Raw genomic sequence first — 16,056 nt, 5'->3', positions numbered from 1 at the left:
TCCAACAGGATTTTATTAAAGGCAACGACAACAGACTTCAAAGGAAAAGAATGTTTAATTGTGACACAGTTTCTTACTTACTGTCAAAACCACCATGATTTGATTGTATCCACCGCCTAAATCCCACAGTGGTTTTTATCTGTATTCTAATTTTCACGTTAACTTCTCCTGACATCATATCATTTGCCCATGTATCTGCAAGGAGGATGAGTTTTCAAAGACCCAAGACAGATCTGGTCACTGCTATTTCACCTGCTACAAATCTCTCCAGCGAACTCATTGCAAAAAGAGATAATTGGGACGCAAGAATATTAATCTCCCCTATGAATTTTTATGTAAATGGCAAACAGTGCTCATTTATTTCATCCAGTCCACAGTACTTGGAATACAGGAAGCTGTATCTTGAACGTGCTCCTTGAACATTGGTGTTGCATGGCACTAGCAACTGTTCTCTTGAATCCACGTGTATTTGTAATTCCACTCTTTTAACTTCTAACCTGAAATACGTCCCAAGTTATTATCAGCATTCACTCTCTTAGCACAGGTGAGGCAACTACTTTGCTGTGAGAAGATGGATATTTGACTGAGGCAGGGCTTGGGAAAGGCTTTGGGATGCTTTAGACAAAAGGGTTCTATGGTTGTTCCCCCTGGCTGTCCATGGATGGGAAGCAGGGTTTCCAGGCTGGCTGTTGTCAGGGGGACAACCTGGCAGGTGAGCTTTAGCAGCAGCATCCCCCAAAGGCTGCCAACACCTGTGCCAGACTATCAACACTGTGCAAAAGTGAATGGTCCTCTTTGGCTCACACAAAGGAAAACTTCATGGGTTACAATGCAAGGTTTGGGGTTTATTATTCTTGTAACTTAACGCTCAAAAGAACCACCTGGCAGAGTTCCAAAGGTATTAGTTCAGATGAGGAGCGAAACTGAACCAATAAACTGAGAACTGACTAATTCCTGCTGTGAGCCAGCGCTGTTCTCCTGTAAGAAAAGTCCTACTGCCTCCTTCACAACCACAGGGGCCTTTAAAATCCAGGTAGGAACACTCACCTAGATCCATAAGGGCCTTCTGAAAGGTTTGCTGGGTTTCTTTTTCCCTTTTAACCTCTCAATTTTTCATACAGGTGTTGTTTTCTACTAAGCTTTCTATAAATTCAACTTAACAGTGCCAAATGCTATTAGACTTCATTGTTTAGGGTATCTTTCTTTTCTTTTTACCATATGATTGTGTCCAATTTAAGCTTAGAGCCCATCCTTAAAAACTAGCTGTTAAATTCCTAAGGAAATGGGTGTTTTAATGGAAAGGCTGACATACTCTTAACTGTGGGAGCGTGAATGGCTCCACTATGAGATTGCTCAAGTCCACGTAGAATACAAATGCAATACAGGACCACAGGTTCAGATCTTTGATCTCCTTTTTTGCAGAGGCTGTGATGTATAAAGCCAATTCCACTGTGCAGACAGTACTACACTGAATATAAATTATCCTTTAACTATAGCGAGGCTCACATTTAAAGAAATGCTGCAAGAATGAACAATGCAGCCATGAAGTAGAGTTCTTCTGTAGCAAAAATGCACACCAAGATCTGCATGGATAACCACGCTTTCAAAAGACAAAATTTCTTCCACAGCTGTTACTTGATAAAAAATAGAGTAAAATCTGGAGTATTGGACATACAGAAGTACAGTTAAAGTGCACTGCTTGCTCTTTCCATTAAAAAAGTGAGCTTGGAATACTTGCTTTATTGCCCAGATTAAGCATCATTCCCCTAAGAGGCATAAAAAAATGATTTTAAAATGTGGAAACCAACAGTCTCTACTGAATATGGCTTGAAATTTAAACATGTCTTTTCCAGATATCTCTTTAGAGGAAAAACCTTCTGCCTACTGAGCTAACACTAAGCTCCCTGGAGTTCAGCCATGAATATTCTAAACCTATCTCTTACAATTCAAGAAAAGTTGGCTTTTGCCAAAATAAAATGCTTAAGAGGAATTCAATATGCTTACACTGCCTTTCTTCATTTTATTTAAAATAAGTGTTTCCGTCTCAACTTTATGCCAAACACACAGTGAGAGAGAGACTGAGCTCTGGAAATGTTACCTGAGATTCTATACACAAATGGGAAAACAAATTACTTCTGAGAACATCAGATATTCAGGGTTGGTTTGCTGTATATAGATTTGCATTTAACTGACTCTTTTGCACTTACAGATAGGCACTGTGGAGGATCTCTCAGGAATTTCTCTGCTGTTTACATCAGTTATAACTTAGATGGTGCTCAGCCATGGTGCTTCTGCACTCTGGGATGTTTCCATGTACACCAACTTTGTCTGTGTGTGTGGGAATGTTAGTAAATAAATAAAGAAATAAATAACTTTGTTCCTTATCTTACCTCTCTTGACCTGTGTAATCTGGCAGATCAATGCTACTTCCACTGCAGACAAGCAAAAAGTTAAAATTTATCTTTCACTTAATCTTTTTGTTCTCTTAGGCTTCCTTTCAGTAAGGCTTGAAGAAGGTGCTCTTTGTGGCTCAGTCCTCCGTGCCAGAATACAACTGAGCACAGAAAGAATGCAAGGGTGAGCTGATAGTATCTACTGTCCTCAGCTCTGCTTTGGTTCAATAAACTTGAACATCTTCTCCCCTCCTTTGCCAATTGAGATAAGCAGCAACAATTACTCAGAATGTATTATCAACTCAAGCTCAAAAAGGCAGGATCAGCTGAGTCGAGTGCATCTCTCCCAACCTCACAGCTTCCTTCAGTGTCCGAGAGGGGCAAATAGGACCCTGTTTGCCTCCTGCCATGCACCTCGCATCTCCTCCTTACAGGCAATTACACCCAGCCTGCAGGAGAGTGAGATGAATCCTTTGCCTTCCACATCGCCTGCAAGGTTTCTGCCTGTAGCCAGCAGGCTGCAAGCTCTCTACCATGGTGGCTAAAGTCACAAACGAACCATCCTTCCCCAAACGATCAGATTCTCTCCTTGTCTTCCTGTGCTCTCTCTCTTTGCCTTTCTGTGGTCTCCATAGCTGAAACCAAGAATTCACTGGGCATCACTGCAATGCCTCTAACCAATTCTAAACGTATCCAGAGCTTGAGTCAATTAAAACACATTTCAGCTTCATCGGGTTTTTATCCCATTCCAGTACTCCACATACACAGCAACTTTAAGCTTACAGACATCCCTTCATGGTTCAAGAAAATCCTTCAATCAAAGAACTTCATTTACAATCCAGCATAGTTTTTGCTTTCTCTGCTCTCCACAGCAGCCTGGCATTTTGATGCAATCCTCATTTAATGCAATCTCCATTACAGGATTATGATCACATCAATAAAATGTTCCATATGGGTTTTTTTTCGCATCCCTCTCCCCCCCCTCAGTAATAGTAGGCACTATATCTGCAAAAAACAACAGATCAAACAGGCTGATGGGATGCTCTAGGGAGGTAGCAGGGGGTACACATTCAACAAAATGCAGCAGCCAATGCAAACTGCCCATCAGAGACTGAGCCCGTGGATCTCCTCATTCCTGAGCTATGCGAGTTGCTCACTGTCCGCGCCGCGAGCACAGATCCTCACCGAGCTGTGCTACCAGACTAAAAATAAATACAGCTTTTGCAATCACTTGTGAGCTCCGTGTACTTTTCACAGGAGCAGACTTTCATTTTACTTGACCAGTTGCAGCCTATCCATTCTGTTCTGGATGAACCGCTGAGGCTCTGCTTCCAATGGGGGGGATGCTGGACAAAAGATATCATATAATCCGATATAAAAATCCCCCTTTTCCCCAAGCCCCCTTCTTACCTTCAGTGCCTTCTCTGCACACGATGCCAATCTACATGAGCTCCTCAGCACATCATCAAGGCGTTCAGAGTAGTGAAGGCTGCCCCACTGCATGGAAGTTAGACCGCTTTGCAATAGCAAATCCTCGATCCAGAGCACCAGCCGCTTCTTCCCATGCAGTGTGCCGAGCACGAATCACACGCGACTTCCACATAGGGAACAAAATCGTAAAAGAAAGGCAAAAAAAAAAAAAAAAGGTATCCTAACTTTTAGGTAACCTGAGTTTGTTTTATTTCTGTTGGGTTTAGTCAATTATCTGCTTTTGCAGCCGCGAGAGGATGGAAAGGCAGTCGCGCCCTGGAAGCCCCGCACCAGTCCGCAGAGGTCCGGCCGCGTAACCCAAGTTGCGCGGAGAGACTCTGAACTCGGTGCGGCTCCGCAGCGCAGCCCGGCAGCCCTTCCTTCCCTCGCCGGGCGGCTGCGGGCACCGGAGCGCCGGGTACCCGCGGGGCAGCCGCCGGCGCTGGGCGCTCGCCCGGCCCCCGTTGGGGCTGGCGCGGTGCTGGCCCGGCGGCCGTACGGCGCCCTGGGGGCTCGGGCTGCGCTGCCGGCGGCGCCCCGGAGCCCGCGCTGTCCCGGCGGCGGCGCGGCGGCGGCTCCGGCTCGGCTCTGCCGCGGCCGCCCGCGCCCCGCTCTGCCGCTGCCAGCCGGCCCTCCCCGCGGCTGACATCAGCGCCAGGAGGAGGAGCGACGCCGGGGACGCGAATAGCCGGGCCGAGGGGGGTTCCCCCTCCCGGAGCCGCCCTGCCCGCTCCTCTCGGAGAATCCCCCGAAAGCGGCGGCGTGGCCGCTCCGCCGCCTCGCCGGGGGGCGGCCCCAGTCCCCGCCGGCGCCCCCCGCCCCGCGGCGCTGCCCGGCGGGCGGGTCCGCCACCGGGGCCGGGAGAAGCGGGGACAAGCGGCACTCGGGGCCGGAGCGGGGCCGGAGCGGGGCGCGGCGCTTGCAGCCCGGGGCGGCCGGGCAGCCCAGTGCCGGCGGTGCGTTCGTGCCTCCTTCCGCCCGCGCTCCCCGCCCGCACAGGCGCCGCGGCGGGGGAGCGAGGGGAGATACCAGGGATCGGCCCCGGCTGGGAGAGCGCCCTTGCCCGCGGGGGAGCCGCCGCCCCCGGCTGTGCCGCCCGCCCTCCGAGCCCGGCAGTGCGGCCGTGCCCGCTCCGAGCGCCGCAGCCCGGGATGGCAGCGCGGCAGCCGCCAGCCGAGCCGCGCTCCCGCTGCCGAACGGGCGCCGCGCAGAGCTCCGCGGGGCCGGGCGGGGAACAGCGCTCGGGGCTGAGAGGAGCCTGACCGGCGGTGGGGGCTGGCTGCTGGGGTCCGGGGGTGTTGGGTGCTCGGGACTCGGGGATACTGGGGGCTCAGGGGTATTGGGTGCCGGGGGCTCGGGGATGTTGGGTGCTCGGGGCGCGGGGCGGGCGTGCCGCACGTTTCAGCAGGTCATCGTTAGGGCCGGAGCTCGGGGGTGCGGGGGACCCGAGCGGGAGCTCCAGGACGGAGGCGGGGGGCCGTGCCGCAGCCCCAGGCGGGGAGCCGCTGCCGAGGGGACGCGGGTGGGCAGCAGCGGCGGGCTCGGGTGGCCCCCGGGCAGCCTCCAGTGCCCGTCAGCCGGGCCGCCCCGCCCGAGCTGGCCCCGCTGCCGGGAGCAGCAGCACTAGGGTCGGGGGTCCGCCCGGGGGCGATGCCCGGGGGGCGATGCAGCCGGCGGTGGGGGCTGGTGGCCGTGTGAAGTCAGTTCAGTCTGTGCGCAGGGAGCAGTGATGGCACAGTGAGGTGGTGGTGGTGAGTTCAGCTTGCGTGCAAATACAGTTTAATTAATAGTTAATTTGTGGTGTTGATTTTAATAATTTGAGTATCTTGCATTATTTGCAGTATTTTGCTAGATGCCTGCAGTAGGCGCTTCTCAGTGAACACAATAATTATTAGTAAATAATTGAGTGTTTTTTCTGTACTTGGGTGACAAGACAGTTTTAAACTCTTCTGATGAAGAAAAGACATTGCACTTACCCTAACAGCACACATTTTTCATGTGTCCTTCTTTTAAAATAGTATGAAAATGTCTGTAAAAGCCTTATTTTACCTTCCTCACTGTAGCAAGATGTAGGTGATGCCTCACTTTTATTGCTAAATATAGTTTAAGCGCCAGAATTTCTCTGAAATAAAGGTACATAAGAGAGAGGATGAGCAAGTTCTAAAACCAGCTTCTGAAAATCCCCAGTCATTCAGTGAATTGTCTCCATCTTACCTGTTAACTCATATATTCAATGAGATTCTTTGAATATGGACTCCGAATGAACAATTGCATGGCCATTAACCATGCTGAAATACGCCAGAACAGATGTAATGCCTTTTCTTCTAGGTCATATTTCCATATCGTATTTCAGTCGCCTGACTCTAACCAAATGCCCATTGTATTTTACTGTACTGGGTGCTAAATTCTATGAATTTAGTGAAGTTGTGACTTCATTATTTTTGTCCCACATGCATACAGATGGCAGAGGTGCCTCGTTACGTACAAACAGAACATTACCCATGAATTAGAGTTTGTGTTCTGGCTGCAGTGCTCCATGCTGCTAGAGTAACACCTACCAGTCAGTGAGACATTTATCAACATTTTTCAACATTTTGTAATAAAATGGGATATATAGAAAGTATAAAAGGGTAACAAATAAAATCAGCGTGCAGCTCTGTGTTTGGTTTACAACACAGTGGTGGCATACAGATGAGGACTGGTTGTCAATCTTGTTAATACCCATTTCCCTGAGCTGTCGTTAGAGTGGATTTCTAAAATAGCAAAGTCCATAATGGACAACTGTATTTTACACCTAAGAAGAGGCAACTAGGGAGAGAATTCTGTGGATTGCTTGGACACAAAATGACCTACAGGATGGTTTGTCCTGTGCAAGAGCAATCAACTGCGATAGCATCAGCTAGTCCAGAAAGGAAAGCGAGTGGCATGTCTGGGGGGCATGACCTGTCCTGCTTTCCAAGGGGTGTCTAAGGATAAGCTACAATGGATCCAGCATTCTGCCTCAACTGTGTTTGAAATACACAGCCAGAAGTCAAATTTGGTAAAAATTTTCATTTAATTAAAAAAAAAGAGACAAAAAGAGTAATGAGTGGGTGTCTTATTTAACAGATATTGGAGGGAAATGCTGAAAGAGGACAACCCTTTACAAACCAGAGCAGCTGCATCATGAACCTGAAGAATCCAAGTCAGATTAAGCCTGTGCATGCAGAAAATGCTAGGAACAAAATATTTCTGTCCATCAGAAGGTATTGCTGCTACCCTTGGTTCAGATCAAGGTCTAAATCCTGAAATTGTTTGTTACTCTGAGCACATGAAGAGGCCCCACAGGAACTATTCACATGTGAAAAGAGCTAGGACCAGAGCCAAAGTTTTGCATACTGTGAAGGTCAAGCTTGCTTCCTTTCGAAAACTTGCACTTAGCAGACAAACTCTCAGGAAATATGGTTTCCATAGAGCACCTTCAGCTCATTCCTCAGGATGCTGTAAGCACCGTGGCTGATTTAGAGCAATTTGTGTCCTTGCAGGTCCCTGAGACTTTGGGGCCAGGTGCCTTGCAGGGAGCTGCTGCCTTGCAGAGCAGAGGCTGTCCCTGCCTTCCCCTGATTGCAATTATTGTGGTTCTTCTTCCCACAGATGCCCATTTTTTATGAACTTCTCAGAATGTAAGGAGAAGAGTCTCATGGATATTATACAACTCCTGGCTTTACAGCAATGGAAAAACCTGTTAATAAAAATGCACTGCCTGTAGGACGAATTCTCAGCATTTTTGCAAAGGTCATGTAAAATATATTGCTTGAGTAGCCTTACTTTGGTCACCAGATAAGTCATTGAGAGGCCACTGTAGATGACATCTGCAAAGAAAGATTGTAATTCACTTCTATGTCTCTATGCAAGAAAATAAGAGACACAAGCCTTCCCCTTGGTACTGGGAATGGGGGATGTGTGGAGACCAGTGCAGGGAACAAAAAGGAGCTACTTTCACCAGCCTGACAGATAAGGTTGGAGGTCTTTCTCTGCTGAAGGCCTCACATAGTTCTGCTTTGTTTCTTTTTTTGCTGTCAGAACAACAGAAAAACTCCGAGAACAAATTGCAAGCACATTGTACCACATCTTTTGCTAGGATTTTGCCTCAGTCCCAAATATGACTTTTATTCCCTTTATATTTATGTAAGCAACAGTTTCTTTCTCTCCTTTTTTCCTTATCCCCATTTAGTGGAAATGTAAAATAAATCCCACTTAGGTTTTTGAGCACTAGCCCTGATTTTACTTCTGCTTCTCAATTACGGAAATTCCCAAGTTTTACCTTTCCTGAAGCAGCGTTCATCTCCGTTGCACCATGCTCCATCAATGCCAGTTGATCCTGTATCTGGACTTGCTAATGAATACAAACAGTAGGTCTGGGTCTCTCAGAGTTCCACCCTTTGCAGTGCTCTGTAGTTACAGTGGCTGATCTTTCTCTTTTTTTTTTTTTTTTCTGAATTATTTATGGAAATACTGGTTTTTTGGCCAAGAAACTGGCATAACTTCAGGTCAAATCACTTTATGTCAAATACACTAATAACTAGAAATGACATAGATGTATAAAAGAAGAAACCCTACAGCTGCAAACTGAGATGAACAATTGTCGAATGTCTATATGCAACCTACTCCTTTCATTCCAGGACTGGAGACATTACACACCTGTTGCTGATAGGTAAGAAGTTTAGACTGCATTATTTTTAGAAGGGTCTCAATTTCTAAATGCACAGATTTTTGAGGGAGAGCCAGGCACCAGTGGTGGTTATCATCTCACAGAGGTGTTGCCAGAACCATTAAAACACAGAGCTCTGGAAGTCTCGTACTTAACAGCGGGAGGTAGAACAAACTAATTTTATTATCAACTCAGCTGTCAAGTGACAATGTTTTTTAAATGCCATGCATTATGTATAAAACACATTAATTTTTATGCTGTGCTTTGAGAGTTGCTGCACGCACACCCAAAGGGCAGGGCTTTGGCAGGACAGGGGAACTCATGGACTCAGCTCCCTGCTGGAGCCACGAGCAATAATATCCATGACAATACAGATGCCAGCTTAAAATGACTTAAATAAGATCAAATCACACCAAGTCTTCAAGCTAGGAATTAATGAAATACCTGTCCTTGATAACAGCAAACTGAGTAATAGAAATCTGCAGAAAGTGTTCATTTAAATACATTTCGTAAACGTAACAAGTTGCACTGTGCTGTTCTTTGCATCTTTAAGAGTGTCTAGGGATTTATGTCTTGCAAAATAGAAACAAACTAAGAGAGCTGAAATATATTGTGTCTTTAGCTGTACTTTACAGCACAGCTTGTGTTTAAGAAGCAGTCTAGACATGCAAAAATGCTAGAATAAACAATATTTTTTTTCATTATTTTAAATTAGCTTCTACTGGAAAGCTATAAATTCAGAATGATGCACACTAACAGGATTGCATATCTATTCAAATATTCCAAACAAAAGATACTAAAAGGCTATTCTGTTACCTGCCACAATAACAATAAATTTCCTACCAACTTAATGCAATTACAAGTGATTTCCTGTAAAAGAAAAAATAAACCTTCAGGATATTTTGCAGGATATTTTACTTATTTGCATGAAAAGTCACATCCTTTTTTTTCCTCCCCCTTCTTATTTTAGTGGCTTGTTTAACCTATTTTAACATACAAATATTATTAAATACTATTTAATATTCATTATAGGGCTTCAAATATTGGTTGGTCTTAAATAAATATGTTTTTATTCATTCTCCTTTCAGCTGAATTGTGTGTGCAAGTGAAGAATAATCAGCTGGAGTCATGATTGTGATTTTGAATTTATGATCACAAGGGCAGAAATTAGCTGTTTCTTCCGGAGAAATGACAGAAGTGGCCATGCTAAGGTACAGAACTTTTCTCCTCATGACTGTGTAGGACAATAACAAAGCAGGTAGATACCTGCCCTGACCACATCTGTAGCTGGAGAGCAACAGGGGAGCAGTAAATCAGGTACTAATTTGGATGCTGGAAGACCCATCTTTATTTCCTACCAGGCTTTTCTCTTCAATATGGCTTTTGGCAAGTCTTTTAATTCCTGTGCCTGTCAGGTTCTTTTTTAATGTGAAAATTAATACTTCAGTAGTGTAAGTATTTTAAATATTGCTCAAAGTATGTTTTGGGCAATAGTGTGTTTGAATAAAAACATGCAGTTATTGTTTGATATGGCTCAAAATTTTCACATTCAAAAAATGAACTGATTTTATGAGTGTGTTGCATGCATAGATTTAACTTGTATTGTCTGATGAGAGCAAAGACCTGTTGAAATAAAATGCTTTTAAATCATCATCAGACCTGGATTTCTTAAGTTATTCACTGTATTGTATTTTGCAAAAGAGGAAAACATTACTCTTTAGTAACAGGATATTTTATAGGCATCCTTTTTGGCATCACCTTCATACCAATTGTGTTGGTAGCTATATAACACCAAAGAGAGTTCAGTCTGATGTGTGATTTGTAGGACATTGTGTTCCCTGGTTTTCCATGCTCTGTGATATGAGTACCAAAACTGCTCACCAGAGGAAGAAGAACTCCTGTCCATACTCTCACAATCCTTTGACCCTAACTTTGAAGCCTTTACTCCCTTATGTGCTGGAGAATGGAGGAATTGCTTTGCAAAGTAGAATTTTCAAGAGAGAACACTGACCTGAACCCAACCAAGGACTTTCCTCATTCAATGCAAGTACAAGACAGGACTTGCTGAACAAATATCAGCTGCAGGGGCAAAGTAATAGCAGAGAATGAGCACGGATGCTTCTGGCTGTGTGATGTTGCCAAGGGCTTAGTGATTCCCATTCCAGGGATTGCTGTGTCTCAGCAGTGAGTGAAGTTGTTCATTTAAAAATGCTTGGGATTGTTTTGAATGGAAGAGTTATGCAGAAAACACATGCCACGGGGATGTGAATTCCTTTCCTTCAGTTTAGATAACAGAATACTCAGTATTAAGGCTTTCTCAGGATTATGTAACATTGCAGACCTTCCCTCCACAGCAGGGCCATGGAATGGTTTGTTGGAAACAACATTATCAGTACAGAGCAGTGTGTCAGTCCTGCCTTGGTTTGGGTTAACATCTCAGGGCATTATGTTCACCCAGTGCAATTCTGGCTGTTGTGTGGACTTTAAGAGTCTGAAACAGCATGTAGGTGTTTTTTTGATCAAAACTACACCTGTTGTTAGCGCGTCGCTGAGCTACCCATCCACATGGCTCACCAGGGCTCTCAATGCAACAGAAAGGAGAAATGCTCCTCGCACCAGAAAATGCCTTAGCTCTTTCTTAGAGCAGGTTTAACGTGTTGATAACCGCACTGCCGCTCTAAACCCTTATTTTGAGCAGGTTTAACGTGTTGACAATCGCACTGCTGTTATAAAACCTTTATTTCGGCGGCGCAGTGTCTCCCGAGGAGCCGCGCACAGCTCGGCCGGAGCTGCCTGCCTTTCCCGCAGCGGCGCCGCTAGAGGGCGCCCCAGGCAGCGCGACTCCCTCACGGCCTGCGGCGGCTTCGCAACGGAAAAAATCACCAATAAAAGGGGTTTTATAACGTTAAACGGGGAAAACACGCGATATTTTTCAGCACTACACGTTAATTTCACTGCCTAGTTGCTGGTTAGTTGTGAGACTGCTTTAACCCCACAAGCCCCTAACGCAAACTGTGATCTCATGTAACAACCTCAGCGAACCACCCAGGGAAACTTCCCTCAGAATGCTTCAAATTAGCAAATTTCTCAATTAGTGTCAGAAAGCACAGATGCAATGATGGTTATACACTCACAGGAATTTTAGAGTAAACAGCAAAAGAAAAATAAAGGAAGGGAACAGCTTAAAATACATTGGTCAGTCAGTTTTGTTAAGACTTAATGCACTTTTGTCTAGTTCGGCTTAGCCTAGGTCTCCTTTGCTATTGGGTTTGAAATACAGATTTCAGTGCAGCAGAAGAGAATTCATTTTATTCCAGTTTTATATAGCATTTTTCTTGTTGCTGAAAGAAGAAAATCCTTGCTGGAGCAAAAAACAAACAAACAAACAAACAAAAATGCTGCCCTAAACCATTTCCATGTTGAAACCAAGTTGTTAGCACACATAATTTCTCAGACTGAAGAATCTGAGGGGAAAACCAAAGCAGATCAAATATTGTCCTTATGCCTACCCCTAGTAATATTGAGATAGAATTAAATAATCCACAGAACAGGACCATGACAGTTTGCAGATAATGCATTTCGCCTATAGTAAGACAACAAAATATCGTTGGTTTTTTGCAGTTCATGGTTATTATTTTTCATAACTAGTAGCTATGAATCTAGCCTAAAGGTCCCAGATTTCCATTTATCCAGTGAAACTAGTGTGTACTCCATTCCAGAGTGTCCTAATAAATATAATTTAAGGAAGCAAGCAACTTTTTACTTGTGGTACTTAGCGGTGAGGCAGAACTTGCTTCAAAAGATGGTTACTTATGCCTGGTATTTAAAAAAAACATGAGGCCAAAAATATACAGGTGACATCTTCTTAAGTGTCTTAGATACACTGTTTAAAAATAGATATAATTGGTTGCACTGCTATGGCAGTTATGGCTGTGGTCATGGTAATAAAAGCTGTAGTAGATGTGGTGCAAGGAGGATTTATGTGAGTGAGATTTCACCCTCCTGAACTCTTATAACTGTTTTTAAACTAATATTAATCAACGAATATTAGGTTTTGGCACTTTAACTGTATCAGTATAAATTGCAAAACTTGGGCACGAAAGCACCCTAAATTTCATGAACTTCCTCTGGAAGTGATCTAAAAAATGAAAACAGGACTACAGAGGGCCAGGATAAATCATCACTGTTGTTCAAAATTGTTTGGCAAAGGAATTAGAAATCAAGGGACTGGCAAAAAGTATTAATCCCATACATGATCCAAGTCCAATAAATCTTCATGCGTTGAAAGCATACAATCCTAAAGAACATATTTCTGCAAACATTTTGTATTACATACTGCTAGGTTTTTTGCTAATATTCTTACTCATGTTCTCTGTAAATATTTGGAAGTCATTAAGGAACAAATGAATTTTTCAAGACCACACCTTTCAGTTGGGTCATTAACATTGTTGGAGATATTTTCATTTTTCTATACCACATAAACTCATGAACCGAAATAACCCTCTGTGTTATACTGTGAAGTGTGATTAATCTAGGTACCCCATAATATTTATAATTTTATTTATGTTTGTATATTATATTGTCTTTATAATTACGAAGGAACATAATTTGATCCAGTAGTATTTAATAATATATATCCAAATAAATATATACTACATTGGGTCATAATAAGAGAGGGAGAATAATTTTGTTGTCTGAAAAGGCATAAGCCAGGCTCTGTGTCCAGACCAAGGATGGATCTTGGGCAACAACACTGAAAAATTGCCTCTGCTTCAGTTCCAAAGTTTATCTGCATGAATAAAATTTTAAAATAATACACAGATATTTATCACTATCTTTGATACACATTGTGATCATCATTACCATTATCAATAAATCAAATAAAGAACCCAAGGTTAGGGTTAGGGCTTAGGGTACTTGTCTCCTCCAGGTAGCTGAGATCTTTATTACTGTATTTGTTCAGAGCACCACTATTTCACTTAATGAACTTTTGCTACCTTGAACCCGTATTTTGGATTTTTTATCAGGAATAAATTTTTATGTTTGTGTTCTTTACATTAATTTTGTAGAGAACAGAGCTACTGAACAAAAGTCAGTTATGGTTTTGATAAATTTTCTTTTTGCGCCTTGAATAAATGAGAAGGCAGGGCAAGGCCAACTGGAAAAAACTGCTCTTCCTTCCCAGCATTTCCACAGGGTGGCTGGAATTGCTGGAAACATAGAGAGGGGACTCAGACTCACTCAGGGGTTATTGAAGCTAAACAAGTGAATCCATCATCTGAGTGAGCAGGTGACCAAGTCAGTGCCCTCTGCCCGTGGCAAGAGCCTGGTGAACTCCATCCCCTTGAGCTTGGCAGTGCTCTCCTGTCCTGTGTCCACAAGGGCTGGGCTGCCATGGATTAGCTGATGCTATGCCTCCATGCACTGCTGTTTGTAGTCACTTGTAGCCTGAACCCCTCCTGTAGAGACAGATTTCTGTCATAAAATTCTCTGCACAGACAAGACCAGCTTTTGGCTTTATCATTATTTCAATCGCTTTAGTGTAGATCCAATTACACAGGTATAAAATGTTTCTGCTGGCATACCCTGGCATCAGTACAACAGCAGTTAAAGAGATAACTCTAGGACTGGGATAGATGTGTGAATAACAACAGCTGATCAACAGCCATGCTGATAAAATTTAAATGAGATCAAGCCTAAATCTTATCCTACACTGATAATAGGAATGTCTGTTATGTGTCAGACTTAGTGGGCCTGAGTGGAGAGTAAGACAGAAGCTGATCTCGGTAAAACCTCCCTCAGGTTCTCGGGAGTTATCCTTTAATACAAGCCAGAGCTATCCAGGTTTCCAGCTACACTGTGGGCAGTTGTGTCCTAATGAAAAACCACACAGGCATGGCAGCAGTAAATGCCAGATTGATGATTACCACCTGAGCATATACATTATGGCACTGTCTAACTTTATTTTAACTACACATTACCTTGTTTTACAATTCCCACAGTGCTCTGCGCTGTTTCAGTATGTAAAACAGAGAAATAGACTGTAGATCTCTTTAGAGAATATTGTTTTCTCCTGACCGCAGCCATAGGTCAGTATATAAAAAGGCAAAAGCAATTTCGTGTAGCCTTTCTCCACTTCTGCTTCTATTCATTTGCTTGTACCATGTTGTAAATGAAGAGCAGAGGCTGTGCTCTATGTTAGACCTGAAATAAAAATGTTTCACATTGCTCTATGAAGGTAAAAAAAGCTCAGCCTGCAGTCCGTACTGCCATGCAATTCGGGGCTTTTTCCAGCCATAGTTAAACAAAATGGTTTATCTGAACTGAAAATAAACTATCCGTTGCTGTTGATATATCTGCCAAATTTAAAACATGATATAAACTGAAGTCGACAGCATAAGCCACTCAAACAAGGCCTCAGGGATTCCAAAATGTGCCTTAATATTTATTTTTCATACTTGATTGCAGGTTATGCACAGGTAAGTGTAGTGCTACCCTGAGGGTTTTAAGTGTAACGTAGTCAACCATGATAATACCTTCAGTATCTGGGAAGACAGTTCTCACAATGACTAATAGGAAATGAAAGCAAAGCTGAGTGTTTTTTCAGACTAGTTTAAAGTTTCCTCTAGAGTTATTTGATAGATTTCTAGAATGTTTTCATTAGTATTTACCTGTTAATAAGACAAAACCAAGTATTACCCCATTTGTGACATTCTGTGTTCCAGCACTCAGAATCCTACTAACATGAACTTTCTTTTACAACCCTGCAATGCATGAGAAATTGCTGTCTTCCTCTCGATCCACTACTTCCTCCAGTAATTTGGACTGATATTTACCAGTCATTTCTTCAAAAATGAATCACTAACCACTGACACATACATGTACTAGTGACAAAAACAAATTAGCCTGAATTAATCTTGTTCAGGCACTCCCATTCATTTTAACATATCTCTTGCTGGTGGAACATGTAAGAGCTAGCCATGCAAATACCATGTCCTCACAGACATTTCTCTCAGCCTTAATAATTTTGAAATAAAATTGCAATCTTTTACTGGATTTGAAGGTGCTTGTCCATATTATTCAGAAACATACAGAACCAGAACTGTGCTTCAGAAGAAAACTTCAGATCAGACTCACCAGCTAGAGCTGATTTCACTTGTTCTCCTGATACAAACAGAGCTACATCTGTCTTAAAAGGGGACAAATTTCATGCAGCTTTTTGTTGCTAGAATAACAAAGATACCAAAGAAAGTACTACTGGAGTCAATTTTATCTAGGACCAAAAAGAAAAAAGTGTCAAGTTTCTCATAGGCTTGTTACACAGCCTGCTGCTGGAAGTTATACTTGAAGAATGGAATCAACAAAAAATAGCATGTTATTGAAGAAACACAGAACATAATGCTGTATGTTTAATATCTGCCCCTCTTTGAGGCTTATTTTCCCTGCTTTGGCATTTACACCCCAGAATTTCTGGAAATGCAGTTTGCAAAGCAAGAAGCTTAC

The 16,056-nt window shown here is 43.4% G+C and overlaps 1 protein-coding gene across 8 annotated transcripts in view; it reads right to left on the bottom strand.

The window, feature by feature from the left end:
- Positions 1-4,449, bottom strand: part of PCDH11X (protocadherin 11 X-linked) — a 401,505-nt gene extending 397,056 nt beyond the window's left edge. For 4 of the 8 annotated variants that reach the window (XR_014852301.1, XM_085060714.1, XM_085060712.1 and 1 more), the window contains exon 1: positions 3,804-4,448. The gene's annotated coding sequence lies outside the window, so the exon portion shown is untranslated. Of the gene's footprint in view, positions 1-3,803 lie in introns of all 8 variants that reach the window. The other 4 variants (XM_085060708.1, XM_085060709.1, XM_085060711.1 and 1 more) reach the window with 1 other exon arrangement.
- Between the last annotated feature and the right edge of the window lie 11,607 nt (positions 4,450-16,056).

Source organism: Lichenostomus cassidix, chromosome 4A (genome assembly GCF_008360975.1).
Source record: "Lichenostomus cassidix isolate B80296 chromosome 4A, HeHo_3.0, whole genome shotgun sequence".
In the NCBI taxonomy this organism is placed as follows: domain Eukaryota; kingdom Metazoa; phylum Chordata; class Aves; order Passeriformes; family Meliphagidae; genus Lichenostomus; species Lichenostomus cassidix.
This window is presented reverse-complemented; position numbering and strand designations above follow the sequence as displayed.